Genomic DNA, 12,582 nt, shown 5'->3' on the forward strand with positions numbered 1-12,582 from the left:
TCTTATTAACCATCACTAGATTATATATAAACCTGCATGACTATTGTAAGTAACTATAATGAAAAGTTAAATTTATCCTGATACAAATCCGAGTGACATTGAAATTAACGGAGTACAGTGGGTCATATTAACCGTCACTAGATTATTATTTAAACCTGCATGAATAAGGTAAGTAACTATTTTAAAAAGTTAAAATTAACCTGATACAAGCATTAGTGACAAAGGTGATTTTAACCTATTTTAATAGTTGATACTTCTGAGGTTAAATTAACCCACTTGTTGAAGATGTTAATATAACTTACAGGTGGGTTACCCTGGTTGCATTTTCATTAACCCAACATAGTGGGTTAATTTAACAATATTTTTTACAGTGTATTGAAAATAATACATTAAAAACAAAGTGCCAGCGATGCCAATGATGCTGTCATTCTTTACTTAGCATAAGCAAAATTTAAAAATGTTTACATATCAAAGCAAGCAGTGACTTTATTTGGTTTCTTGACATAATATGAAAAGAACAATGTACTGGCACTGAAGGATAAATTACAAATTTATTCTTTAAGAATGAAAGTTTTTAATTGTATCTACTACCAAATCTGTTATTTCTGATTATTTAAAATCATGATAAATGAAATGTATAATCAAATGCATGTCCATATAAATAAAGTACAGTATGAGTTTCTGATAGTGAATAAGCAATCAAAAGATCACTTCTTGGAAACTTTTTTCTGGGAACAGCCAGAGGAAACAAGCCCTGTCATGTGGATAAAATATGATTATTACTCAAAACAATGCAAAAGACTTACTAATTCACTTATAAAGGATATCATTTCTGATGTCTTTGCACATCTTTAATATGCCAAAAGTTTTATGTTATTGTTTATCTATGTAATTTCAGTCTCCAAAAGGACAATTCTATCCAACTATATAAGAAAATAGTAATTTGTGAGTTTCTACATGTTATGCAAACCTTTTCAATTTTTGTAGTATCATGCATGATGATCAACACAAGAATCCTTACTATGAACTATAGCAATAAAAGATTTTTAGGATTATACAGTGAACTATAAAAATCCAAGCCTCATATAAAATATGTTATAAAAAAGCAATAGCATCATAGTTTTTTACACCTACTATCCAATCATTATGACATAATGATTCTATATTAAGAAATGCTAAATTGTAAGACAATCATTGTGTATACAAGGAGCATGCATGACAATTGATTCATATTTGTTTACTGCTACATGTAAGCAATAATCAATATGACATCATAATGATTCTAAGTTTAGAAATTCAACAATCATTGTAAGAGATCTGTATACATGTGGCATTCAGGACAAAGCAAAAGTGGCAGAAACTTCAAGCATTATATAAGGCTGACACTAATTTGAAGGCATTAGTATTTAGTAGTAACTAAGAAGTCTCAATTTATTCTACTTACTAGGAGATGGCACAGAAAAGACTCTGAAGACCTTGCAGATATAGATGATAACACAGGAGTAGCTGATGTTCAGTTCGGAATTTAAACCCTCTCACCTTTAAAGAATTCCAGAAAAGGAGCTGATTACTATGATGTTGCAAGTGATGATACCAAGAGTATGCGTCTTGTAGGTTTTAATGCAAAGACTCAGGAATAACTTTAAACTTTGTAAAAAAAGGAGAAATAAACCTGTTACAAAATTGTCTTATTAAAAAGGGATGAAGCTCCGAAGTCAAAGTACATGTAAACCCAACAACAAAAGTAGAGCAGTCACCTAGGAAGTTTGATGTGAAGCCACAAATCATTCCAGAATTATCAATTTCTGAGATTCTTGACATGGACAATGGTCTGACAGTGAATTTGAAGCCAAGCTAATTTGTATCAGATAAATTTTCTAGAGCTGTGGGGACTGGATTTGTTCAGGATGTAACTCTCAGTGATGGAGACTGAATCTGTCAGTGAGGGATGATAATAGCAATAAATTTGAAGTTCTGCAAGTACACAAATTTACAAACTTGAACACTCGTTCCTATCCAGGTATTAAGAGTCTAACATTTTCTCGCAGAAGTGAATAAGATGTCAAGAGCAATGACAATACTCCAATTGAGATACCAGATATTGAAGTGCACAAGGAGACAGACATACTAACGGACATGTAATTGGAGTAACAAAGTTCAACTTATACTAATCTATCTCAATTGTAATGGTGTACTGCCATATAGTGAGACAGATACAGCACTGTCCTCCTCGTGTTCTATGCTTCAACTAGTCCAAGGAGGAGATTATATTATGAGTTCAGACACTGTTGCACAAACTCAACTGGAGAAGAAGATACTGTGATGGTGCAACGAAACAATGTTAAATTTATTCAAAGCTAAAGTTCCGTCACAAGAAATGGAACAACAACTTTTAAAACAGCCAGAAATTAATATAACTTATACAAAAAGAAACAATATTGTTGAAAATAAAGAAACTTCTATTGTCATTTAATTATTTCTATGTTTAATCATTTTCTTATTTAATCATTTTCTCATTTCATCATTTTCTCATTTAAGTAATTTCTCATTTAATCAATTTTTTTCAAAATATAAATCTTTTATGCGTACAAATAGATAAAAGTGTAGGAACAGAGCCTTCTCAAGTTAACAATAAAAAGCTTGGTGATTGCCCCACTAAATGCAAATTTCATTTCTCTACATAATATGCATACCATGGGTTTCAGAAGCCTTCAAGGTGAGAAATCAGCCGCAATATACAATTCAATTTACCTAGTACTTCCAAACCAATTCACCACCAACACAACTACAGTATTAATCAGAGAGTTTTTTACCTTAGGCTTAGTTAAGGAAATCGATCTAGCGACATGTACTGTTTAAATCTGTTTTAATTGCTGGTAGCACTGATGGTTCTAACTTGAATCTAAGGACTGCATCACATTATCCACAGTCTGTGCTGCTGCTCAGCTTGTAGTGACGTAGGCTGCCAAATGAGATTATTTAACACTTTGTATTAAATACATTCATTTGCTAGCCAACGTCACTGTAGGGTGAGCTGCACTGATAGGCTGGCAGAGCATCCATGGCTGCACCATGCTGCAGGTCTATCTTCAATGCTCTGCTGCTCCTGATTTATCTTAAGCGGGGAACTCTTCGTAATTGCAGTTAGGGAGGATAGATCTAGATCTAGCATGTCCTTCATTCCATAAGTCATGATGAGCTCAAATAAGTCTAATAAAATGGACACTCTAAATGTACTGATTTTACTGCTACTCATGGCTATCCTATTAAACTTACCAGGCTCTGAGTCTCTTGACAGTAGATCTACTATAGTAGTCCCACTGCTCTTATTGATCATGATTATAATCCTTTTGAAAAAAGGATTTTGCCATGATATTATAAAGCCTCAGGAGTATGATGATGATGACAATGAGGAACGACCATGTCCATCTCCTTCATCATGCTCTAATTATGTCACCTATGAACACAACATAAAGACTGGAGGTTGTTTTTTCCTGCTTCCTCCTCAGTTAGTGAGTTTTTTACTTTAAAACTTCAGTTTGGTTATAGCTATATATAATATATAATTAAAATGCTTTTTTCTTTCATAGTACACGGAATTGATTTTGGTGACAAGAACAATACTTTTTTACTTTCTCAGACTCTCATTAAGAATTCTGCCCCTTTTCCTTCTTTCTGTCTCTCTCACTCTCTTTTAGTTTTGTATATAATATTAATAATAAATGTCCCCTGGGGCTGAACCAACTCTATTGGTTACAACCTTGTCCGCCTTTGGGGTCACAATTGTCTTGAGGTTACTTCTCATCTTTGTCAGGGGCCTTTAGTATCATTGTTGCTGTGTAATTCTCAATTGTGGCTGATGCGTTTTCATTTCTCCCTCATACTGGTGTGTCTATATGCTTTATTAATGTTGTAAACAAGAAATAAAATAATAATATAGTTGGTAGCTATTCCAATAAACAAAAACATTAAAATGGCTCGAAGATTGTGTCCAAGTCCAGAAGTTTGTAGCCGCCAGTCTTTCAGTCTTAAAAAAGAGAGGGGAATAAAGAAAAACAAAGAAAGATAAAATTTAGACTGAGTATATTCTTTTACATGTACATTCAATATTCGTTAATAAGCAAAGCAACTTGTATACAACAGGCCTATTTGGGTAGACAAGTAATCAAATTACATGCATACGCTCTCTATATACATGTGTAAATTTTATAGAGTATACATTTTTATTACTATAGAGGCTATGTAATCCATTATGTGCATCAAAAATGAACACATGCATGATGCATGAACACATTAAGAGACATGAAGTGATACATAGCGAGAGCAAGTAAGGGAGGGAGGGAATATAGGGACAATAACAGGGTAGAGAAATGAGGACTTAATGAGAAATGTACATGCACGTGTTGTATATCAAACTTCAATTATTGTAAGTACTTACATGTACATTTCCACTGTACTTGTACATTCAATTACAATCCTAAAGATCAGATAAAGATTGAATTAACTGGATATTCATTTCAGAGAGTGAGGAGTTAACCATAAGGCAGGAGATGTATGTAGGACCAACTTCTAATGAGATTATTTACTTGTTCTTATGAGTAGGGTGTAAAATTGTACATATCAATAAGACAACTACAATCTACCAATACACAGAGTTAGTATCACATGCTAAGAAAAGGAGCGAGAGAAAGATCAAAGTGAGGGAGAAAAGAAACAGAGATAAGGAGAAGATACATTCTTCTACATGTACATTTGAACATGCATCAAAGCTGTATTATGATAATATTGCTAATGAAGAGCAAGCACAATGCAAATATAGGACATCCAACTTGCCTTACATTATTAACATACATTTAGTATATATACTGTATTACCATCATGCATGTACATGTACGTGATGTGTTATATATAAGTAGGAGCGAGTTACATTATAGCTTCAAACCACTAATTTAAAGCATAGTTATAACATATATTAATGTACAATACACAAATTAATATACAGGTGCGTTAATTGCATTAACCCTACTCAAAAATACAGACCCACCACTTAACAATAGCCTGCCCCATTACCAATGAAAAAGTTGCTATGGCAACTTATAATTCATTTTTACATTGTGAGAAAGCATTAATCATAAAAGCAAGTAGATGCATCTACATGTATGACAACATTTGAAATGATTGTAGTAAGTCAATGACTATTGGCCTCTGGAAACCTCAAATGAGGAGGGAAGAAGTTTGGAATTTTGTGAGGGCCCCTCCCTGAGATCCAGCCTGTAACCACAGCCAAGGGGTTGGTAACAACCCCAGGAGTACATGGAAAGACCAACTGCATCAACGGTAGGAGCACAGCTGGTCATGACATGTCAGTGCTGCCAAATGGTCCAGCATGATGCCATGGCTGTGAGGGAAGCATTTGAGCATGCTACACCGGCAGGTGTCCCATAGCATGTCAGAGCCACTGACTCGTCCATTGCTAACAGCGAGAGCCACAAATGTGCAGGTGGGCATATGGATATGCTCATCACAACCAACAGTGGCATGTCAATGCCGCCAAATGATCCGGCGCCAACAGCGGGCATGCCATTTGTAACCAATGGTCATGCCCCCTGCCACGGGCTTAGAACCCATTAAGAGAGCAGCTCAATTGGGGAGCGGGCTTAAGGTTTGTGCCCCACATTTTCAGAAGGGGTCACTCAGAGCAACCCCCCTCCCAAAGGGCCCGAATAGAGACTCAATATGGTTACAAGCAGACTACACAAATATGGGGAGTGAGTGATGGGAACTAACACCGTAACCCAAGCAAGGCTTAACACTCAACAGAGTGGAGACAAACATGCAATAAGGGAGGTGGGGGAAACAGAATTACAGCCAAGAACCAAAACTTGGCCACTCGAGCACTCAGATCAATACAACTGATCACAAAGATAAACCACGTGAATGTCAAGGAGTGGCCCCCGCCTTATCATTAACTGACTTTAAATGCAAGCCTTTAAAGACTATTTGTGACCCGATATGAGAAAACCAGGCTATCTGTGGGATTTTGGTAAAATCAGTTTTTGGTACTCACAGATAGAAAAAAAATATCCTTTCCAGCAATATCCCGTTTATGACAATGCACAATAAAATTTGGAAGTTAGGTACGCTGTTTGGACGATTGCTCTGGAATACTAGTACAGAGAAAAAGCCATTTTAAGTTATTTTCAATGTTTCCGTGTCATGCTCGTTCACAAAGTAAATGAAACCACGCCCACCACGTAAAACCACACCCAAATTATTAATAAACGGGGAATGAAGAAAGAAGCACATTTGACTCGCTTTTGACAGCATTTGAACTATCTTTTCTTGTATAATGGACATCTTAAGACTTGTCTAAAGCCCTGCCATTCATGGTGACTTCAAATACTAGTAAGTTTTTTCATTACCAAGTTATAGAGTTATTATTACGTCTTCTAGTGCTAAAAGTCCTTTTTATGGACTGTTTTGAAAACAGATCATCCACATACTTCATTCAAATCCAGCCATCGCTTTTCCTTGAGTTTACAGGTAATATATATATTATTTTTATTTAGAAGCAGAATTAAGTTGTTTACATGTAACGTTAAAATAGTTTATGGTCTTTGCACTTGTGGATGAATCCTATGAAAGATTTGTTGTTATTGTTATGTTTAATGATGTTTCTTTCTATTACTGTTGTAGCAGGGCCTCCTCCTCTTTCTTGGCTACCTCCCCCTCTTCCTTGGCCACCTCCCCCTCTTCCTTGGCCACCTCCACCTCTTCCTTGGCCACCTCCTCCTCTGTTTTGGCCACCTCCTCTTCCTGCTCCTCTCCCTCCACCTCGTCCCTGCTTCCCTTTACCCCTATGTTGTCTCCTTTTCTTATAACAAAAAGAGATTAAGTTATTATTGTTTACATTAATGCTCCATTGTTACTTTGAATTTCTTTCCCTTCTCTCTCTGTGTCTCCCCTCCAGTGCCCGTGTCTTCTCCCGTCTCCATCTGTTCTGTCCCCTCTGTTTCGTTTCCTGCCCCTGTTTCTTCCCCATCATCACTGTCCTTTATTTCTCCTCTCTCCCTCCTTCCTTCTTCTATTAGTTCCAGCTGTCCTAATTTACAATGTCATAAAGCCTTTAATTTACACTTAAATTATGTTTACTTTTAGGAGCTGGCCGAAACTGTTCCAAGTCTTAAAGTTAATAATTAGTGTTAAATGAAAGTACAAGTAATTCAACTATTATTAATTTAATTACCTAATGGCCTTCCTTGATTCTTCTTGCCTAATGTTTGTAAATAAAACTAACCAAATACAATGCAAAGTTACTTTTTAATACAATGGTCCTTCTTACATCTGCTTGACAGCAAAAATTATTAGATTGCAATCATAAAAGAAAACTTACTTAGGCCATTTGATTCTATTAAAAACAATGTCATTTTCAATGTCAATTTCACTCAATCTTACCATTCTCTTTTGTACTGTCTCCTCTCTCCTCTTTGTCTCTGTCCTTTTTGTCTCTTTCACCTTTCTTCTCTGTCCTCTCTCCTCTGTCTCCTTTCTTCTCTTTCTCCCTGACTTCTTTTTCTGCTATAAATACAGTTATTTTTTGCTTTTTAATGTACAACACAAACATATAAGCAACTTACCAACCAAAAAAAGGCATTATAGTTATCACTATAGGGTTACACATTCCCAACTTACCATCAGATGGATGGACCTCAATGAGGACATCCTCTATTGGGGCAGCCATTACTTTTTGATTTTGAACTTACAGTTTCAGGTGTCTTATTTTATATCCTAAAGGTCACAGTTCACACTTGGTGTTCTTTGATTGGCTGTGAATGACGCAATGACTTATATTTCGGTATTCTTCTCTCACACATTTTTATCATCAGTCCTCTCACCTGTAAAGATAAACACATTTCACCTGCATGATAACTTCGAGACTAACTTTCTCTCAGCCGAGACTAACTTTCTCTCAGCCTTCCATTTTGAGTTAGTAAGTTTTAAACTAAAATGAGTGTTTGTGTTTATGTTGACGTCTCACGCACATACTAGTTCCACACCTTTGTTTTCAAAAAAGGGGATCCATAGTTTGTATGACTTAGCGTTACAAACGAGTTCCTCTCCTTTAGGGGATCAATAGTTTGAATATTTGGCATTCAAACTAGTTCCACTCCTGTTTCAGGGGATCAATAGTTTGAATGTTTGGCATTCAAACTATACTCTATTTAGTTTCACCTGACCTATTGATTTTTTGTTATAACTTTTGATAAACATGGAATTTAGAAATTTTGTTTGCACCATTAGAATCGCTAGGTCCTTCCTGTCCTTTAGATAAAAAGATCAGGTCAAAGTGATAAGGCCTTAACTTTTTGGATGTCCCTGTATAAACTCAATGACATACCTTTGACCACAATTATGCAGCTAGAACAGCCAGATTAAATTCAGCTGCTACTTATCTGCATCCCTTCCGCGCAACAAAAACAATTCCAAAACCACAAATACGTAAAGAATGCGGATGTGACATAGTTATTTATTAATTGAAAAAAGCCAGGGGTCAGGTGAAAGTGAATAGACTTTAGTTCCACTCCTGTTTCAGGGGATCAATAGTCTGTTGTAGACAAACTAGTTGCTCTCCTGTTGAAAGGGTATCAATAGTATGTGCATTACACAAACTCATTTCTGTTATTCATTTACTGATTACATGGACAAGTTCTTCTATTATGACCAAATTGACCACAATTACCACATTTTCTTTGTGTTGCAGGTGGTTCTAGAGATTGCCAGGGAGAATGTGGTACTTCGATCTCCATTGCGAGGTCTGGTGGATTATCTACACCCGGAGTTGATTGTCGAGATGATCCTGTTGGTCGAGGTGCATCAGGAAGTGGGCAGGTTACATCTTTACATTCGTATCTGCAAAACGATCTTATCTTTTCGTAAAGGTACCATTTCCTTTCAGTTGACATACCCTTTGGTGGTAATATATTAGGTAGTTCATCTTCCATTATTTGAGCGTACTCCTTCAGCAAATTGAATTTTGTGACTGGGCCATCTGCAGCTTGTCTGGCTGCAACTACACCAGGTGAGGTCGCATTTACAAAAATTGTTGAAAGCCTTTGATGCCTTTTATTTTCTTGAATAATGTAGCAAAGTAACTACACCAGTCAAGTGTTTCTACAATGAGTTCACCATTGCTACTTCCTACTGGTTGGGCTTTGTTCACAGCAGATGATTGTTCTACAACTTGAATGAAGTCATCCAATGAGTCCACCTCTGCTTTACGGAATTTTTGCTTTAATAGTCCAAAGCACCAGTCTGGAGAAGATTTTGTGTGTCCAACTGGCTCAAACGATATTGAAATGGACGCATTGAGTCCTGCCATGACTCTCCATAAGAGGTACTAAAATAAATAAAGAATTACATTTAAAATGTTCATTATTGTGCATGTAATATACTTACTTGAATATTTGTATTATTTTTATTTTGCCCTGTGCAGTTGTCAGCATTGAAATGGATACTGACTGAGTTGAGGCCATGATTCTTCAAATAAAAATGTACCATGCTTATGACAGGATTTGCCCCTTTACCAGTGTCGAATGATTCATCAATCAAGAAATTAACCTGCTGAGCGATAGCTTCACAGCACACACCAAATATGCCACATTTCCTGGGAGTAAGAAAATAAATTGGACCTGCTTGTAGTGGACTTGAATGATAGTGAACCTTTAAAGAAGTAAGTAAGCTAGATACACTTTCATAATTATCATAAAATGTTACCTGTTGAGCATAATTGAAGCTATAATGTGCTACAATATTTAACATAGCAAGTGGCCTTGTTAGTGGGGGATTGTAATTGTTTGCTGCATCAGTCTACAGCCCTTTTAACAATAATTGTGCCTCTTTTAATACATCCTTATAGTACTAGCTTTCCTTTTTAACCAGACTTCTGTGATCTAGTGCCTTTTGCATTGCCTGAAAATTCTAAATAATACTTGTGTTATTCAATACTGACTTACCTCAGTTATCCTTTTATCTGATTGCATGTTAGCACTTCTTATAATCAGTCCACTTATCTCTTTACAAGTGGCACACAAGTCAGACATAGGCTTCATTTTTTTCAATATAAGGCAGGTAGCATCGCCACAACATGTTGAATGTTGTTTCAGCACATGCTTTGACATGAAGCCCTTCACATGATTCCGCATACTTTAAGTATACCTGCCTTTTAGATGTACTGCATGGTAAGAACTTCTTATTCTCGTAACTTTTCATTCCAGGTATTCTTCCAGGAAGACTGATTCCATGGACTTCAGCGTAATTTCTGATGAAAGCAACAACCCGGAGAATATCATCATAAGTCAAAGCATGGTTTGGTGTCTTTCCAGCATTTCCGTGAACTCTAATAAAGTTAAGTACATAACATTGAATTTGTAAGTCTCATACCTTGGTATTAATCCATTCATTCTGTAGTTTTTCATGATTTCCTCAAACCTGCTTTTGCCAAATGCATGTCGCTTCAGAAATGTTACTCTACATATCTAGTTGAAAAACGATTAATTTTGTGTTGCGTCACTCATAGTTACAAACCTTATGACCTTGATGCATGAACGTAAAAAATTGCCTCTTTCTCTCTTTCTGTCCCCCCATGGTAGATGTTGCTGCCATTTGACTCATAATAGCAATTTCTTGAACAGGCTTTGCCATGGCTTGTATGTCACATCTATATGTTTTTATGTAAGAGTGACTGAACAGTGCATAGCAATTATCTGAGCAACCACATTCATGTTCAAAGATCTTTGATAATTCTTCTTCCTCCTGTAGGTCTTCCTTCCTCATGTCATCACCAGAGTGAGTAGTTGAAGTAGCTGGAGCATCAGGCATCGCTGATTCTAAATCAAGATCTGATACTTGTAGCTCCACAGCCACCTCAGGATCAAACAGTGGTGGATTAATATCTTCATCACAATCTTTTTGTCTCTTCCTTCCCTTCCTCTACCTCTTCTTCCATATCTTCTACTGCTTCATAGTCTGTCTCTATCAATTAACAAATAAACTGTATAACTAAGTTTAATATAATAATATTGTGCATTTATACAGGTGATGAAATGTCATTGTTGTGATAGCTAACCGCTATTCACAGTTAGTATGTAAACAGTGTTATGAATAAACTTACCACTAGTTTCATCACAAAAGTAGTCCCCATGAACTGAAGCAACGTAGTCACTGTCTCGAGGACCTATTTCTTCATTTAACAAGCGAGCAATGTCTCTTTCTGTAGCCATAGTTTTTATAAGTAGTCTTCTTCGTCTTTGTTATACTTTAAATAGTTGCTATAGAGACTCCATGGTTACCTAATGACGCATTAAAGCCCTCCGTTTTTATTTCGTGGTTGCTCTGTGTAACATTCTCCGTGCACAATCAAGGTAAAATGTCGAAGTGCTTATAACTCGGCAAAGAAGGCTTCGCTACCCCCAATTTTGGTATCAAATGAAAGGATTTTGTTTATATAACATGTTTATGTGATGAAATGAATTTCGCCCAGGTAAAGATTTTTCGTGATTATGAGCCCATAGCTCAAAATGATAATTCCCACAGATACCCTGGTTTTCTCATATCGGGTCACATTTAATGACTATCGGCCTCCAAAAACTTCAAATGAGGATGGAGGAGGTTTGGAAATTTGCGAGGCCCCCCCAAGATCCTGCCTGTAACCCAGCCAAGGGGTTGGTAACAACCACAGGAGTACATGGATAAGACCAACCGCATCAACGGTAGGAGCACAGCTGGTCATGACATATCAGTGCTGTCGAATGGTCTAGCACCAACAGCATGAAGCCATGGCTGTGAGGGAAGCATCTGAGCATGCTGCACCGGCATATCCCATAACATGTCAGAGCCATCGACTGGTCCATCGCTAACAGCAAGAGCCACGGATGTGCCGGTGGGCATACGGATATGCCTGTCACAACCAACAGTGGCTTGTCAATGCCACCGAATGGTCCAGCGCCAATAGCGGGCATGCCATGGGTAACCAATGGTCTGCCTCCTGCCACGGGCTGGGAACCCATTAAGAGAGCAGCTCAGTTTGAGAGCCGGCTTAGGGTTTGTGCCCCACATTGTTAGAAGAGGCCATTCAGAGCAACCCCCCTCCTGCGGGGCCTGAATAGACTCAGGATTGTTACAGGCAGACTACACAAATATGGGGGAGTGAGTGATGGGAACCAACACCGCCAAAGATGCCACAGGCATCTCTCTCCTCAAACATTTGTGGGAATATGAAATAAAATAGGTACAAATGCATTGAATGCAAGATCTTAACAATAAAACATAACATAAACATAAGTAGGAATAACAAAAGCAAAAGGCCCAACATAACACAAACTCAACAAGAAAAGTCAATGGGAAGCCGTTAGAGTCTGGGCCACCCCCGGCAGGGTACTTCTTGGAGTCAGAATATACTGAGTGAATGCCGATGACTTACACCGACCCAGAACCTTGATAAGAGAATCTTCGGGGCCACAAGCAACCACGGTACTGGCTGCCCCAATGCGAAAGCTGTGGCCATTAAAACGACTAACATCCATC

At 37.3% G+C, this 12,582-nt stretch overlaps 2 long non-coding RNA genes across 2 annotated transcripts; one reads left to right on the forward strand and one right to left on the reverse strand.

Moving 5' to 3' along the window:
- The first annotated feature begins 8,818 nt into the window (after nt 1-8,818).
- LOC109580521 (uncharacterized) lies at nt 8,819-9,716 on the forward strand. Its single transcript, XR_002184261.1, has 3 exons — nt 8,819-9,079; nt 9,145-9,394; nt 9,494-9,716. It is a non-coding gene; the product is annotated as an uncharacterized LOC109580521 (long non-coding RNA).
- Nucleotides 9,717-10,979: 1,263 nt separating this feature from the next.
- On the reverse strand, nt 10,980-11,370 carry LOC109580522 (uncharacterized). The gene is made up of 2 exons (XR_002184262.1): nt 11,171-11,370; nt 10,980-11,031 (listed from the first exon to the last, which is right to left on the reverse strand). It is a non-coding gene; the product is annotated as an uncharacterized LOC109580522 (long non-coding RNA).
- Nucleotides 11,371-12,582: the final 1,212 nt, after the last annotated feature.

The sequence above is a fragment of the Amphimedon queenslandica genome, unplaced genomic scaffold, assembly GCF_000090795.2.
Source record: "Amphimedon queenslandica unplaced genomic scaffold, v1.1 AMPQUscaffold_13488, whole genome shotgun sequence".
Classification (NCBI taxonomy): Eukaryota; Metazoa; Porifera; class Demospongiae; order Haplosclerida; family Niphatidae; genus Amphimedon; species Amphimedon queenslandica.